The sequence below is a fragment of the Apteryx rowi genome, unplaced genomic scaffold (genome assembly GCF_003343035.1).
Source record: "Apteryx rowi isolate R43461 unplaced genomic scaffold, aptRow1 scaffold_1276, whole genome shotgun sequence".
Taxonomy (NCBI): Eukaryota; Metazoa; Chordata; class Aves; order Apterygiformes; family Apterygidae; genus Apteryx; species Apteryx rowi.
The window spans coordinates 6,518-9,235 of record NW_020447504.1 but is presented as its reverse complement, the minus strand read 5'-3'; positions in this window follow the sequence as shown (position 1 = coordinate 9,235).

The window sequence follows — 2,718 nt, the reverse complement described above, 5'->3', positions numbered from 1 at the left end:
CCGTGCACCCCATAGCTCACCCCACGGTGCACCCCAACACTCATCTCGCAGTGCACCCCACACCTCACCCCACACCTTCCCCCCCACGGCTCATCCCGCAGCCCACCCAGCTAGTACCGCTCACAGAGCCCCCCACCCAGGGAGCTATTGCAGCCCACGACACCAGTATAGACCAGTAGGGACCAGGCCTCAGAGGACAGTGACCTCCCTAACCCCCAGGAGACGCTTCTTCCCTGCAGCGCTTGCAGGCGCCAGGCACGGAGGTGAAGCAACGCAGCTGCACGCAGGTGTGTGCRCACACACGTGTGCACGGACACGCGTGTGCACRYGTACACAGCTACAGGCGCGCACACCCACATGCATGCACACCCTTGGGCACCCGCCTGCTTGCACGCACGTGCGTGCACCCRCGTGCACCCACACACTTGTGACGTACACGCCGGCACACGCACACACGCATATGCGTGCAAATGTGTGCAAATGTGCGCCCCCACACAAGACTGCACACAACCCTGGTGCACACACACACACGCACACGCACACACGCCCACGGGTGTTTCACAGGAGCGCTCACCGATGCTCCCTGCCCTCCAGCACCCACCGACCCCCCCCCGGCCCGCTTGCACGCTCGCCCCTCTTCCCGGGCGCCGCGCACGTGTGTGCATGCATGTGCATGTGTGTGCAAGCGTGTGCAAGCGTGTGCAAGCGTGTGCCCGCTCCCGCAGGGGGCTGCGGGCTCCGCTCCGGCGCGCCTCCGCCGGGGGCCCCGCGTCCCCGCTGGTTCCCATGGTGACGGACCCCCATCCTCCGCTGGCACCTTGAGCGCGCGGCGAGCCAGGGCTTTTGTGGCTGGTTTTAATTAGAGGCTCTTAAGTGTGAAACAAAGACGAGGGCAGCGGCCGGGGGGGGCCCCTCCTCGGAGAGCCTGGCCCGGGGGCCGGGGGTCCCCTCGGGGCCCTGCCACCAGCAGGGTCCCCGTCTTGCCCGGCCACCGGCGCGGGGCAGCTCGTGGGGCCGGCRCCAGCCCCCGTCGCTGGGTTCGGGACCCCCCCCCCCAGCCGTGTCACCCCACGGGTGGGCGCAGGCCTCCCTGCGTCCCGGCGAGAGGCTCGGAGAGGGGGGGGTCAGAGCTGCTATTTCTGCCCCTCGCCGGGCTGCGGGCACCCCGGGGTGCTGAGGGCCGTGCGCCCGGTGCCTGGGTGCCCACCGGCGTCTCCCAGTGCTGCGCTGGGATGAGTCCAAGCAAAGCATGGGGGGATTGGAGCCCCTCGGCCAGGCAGGWTTTGGGGGCTGGGAGGACTCCTGGATCCTCCCCCATCCCAAGCAGCTCCCGGTGGGATGAGGGTGGGAGCCTTGGGGGGGACCTGGGCTTGCTCTGCTGTTCCCAGTAACGCCCAGTCTGTCYCGCTGGCAGCCCCCACCCCATCCCCTCCCGTCGGGCCAACAGGTCAGTGCCAGGATGGGGGGGGTCCCTGTTCCTCCCAGGGTCCCCTCGCTGGTCCCACCTGCCCAGGACTGTCCCCAACCCCAGAGCCCCAGCAGGGGACTTTCGGGGGGGACAGGACCCTCTTCCACCCCTGGCYGCCCCTGGGGACCTGGCTGGGAGCCTGGCCAGGGGGGATGAAGGGGAATGAAGAGATTTTCCAGCCACCCCGTGTGTCCCGGTGGGGGGAAGCCTGCAAGCGTGCAGGACCCCCCCAGGGCTGTTTGGAGGTGCCCCCCGAGCCCCCCCACCCAGATGCTCCCAGGGGTCCTTCCTGGGGGCTGGCTGGCAAGTTGGCTCCGGGTTAGCCGGCTTTCGGCATCCCCAGGAGGGCTCAGCACCACGTCCCCACGTGTCCCCGGTGCCCAGAGCTCCTGGGGACCCCCCTGAGCTGAGCCACCGGCACCCAGGCGGAGGGGAGGCACGGGGACAGCTCCAGCCCCCTGGAAACGGCATTATCCCACCGCGTGATCCCCACTCTGCCCCATACGGGGTCCCGGCGGGCCCCAAAGCCAGGCCCCGGGGTGCCAGCAGCAGCCAAAAGGGGGGTAAATCCCCCCCTTTTCCCTCCCTAAATGGAAGGGAAAATCCACGTGGCTGCTCCGACACCACCCCGGCTGGCGGCGGCCCTTCCCCCAGCGYGGCCGGGGCTGCCGGGAAGGTCACCGGCGCGGGGGGGACGCCGGGGTTTAACACAAGCCAGACCCCCTTCCCGGAGCTGCTCGCGGGGGCCGAGCGGAGGAGCCGGCTCCCGGCACGCGCCGGGACCTGCAAACCGGGCCGGGGCGGCGGCGGGATAGCGGGGGGAGACACACGGCCGGGCCTTCCCGGAGCGCCCGGGGCCGACCCCGGCGGGAGGAAGGCGCTCGCCGGGATCCGGCCGCGGCTCCGGCCCACGCAGGCCGGGGCCCTGCCAGGCCCTTCGCTCGCAAGCGGCGGCGGCGGCGAGCGCCTGGGCGGCCGCCAAGCGCCAGCCCCCGGCCGGCTGCTCCGGGGCTGCACGCAGGCCTTCGGGCCCCAAAATGGAGGGCCAGGCCCCGGGCAGGGCTGTGTGTGTGTGTGGGGGGGGAGCTGGCGGCGTCCCCACAGCGCCCCAACACAGCGGAGACGGYGGCGGCAGCGGCGGGCGAGGGCCGAGCGGCCTCCTCAGCCCCACGAGGAGGGGCCGGGCCTCGTCCTCCGCACCCCGGCGCGGCCGGACACCGCCACCCCCCCAACGCCACCGCCGCCATCGT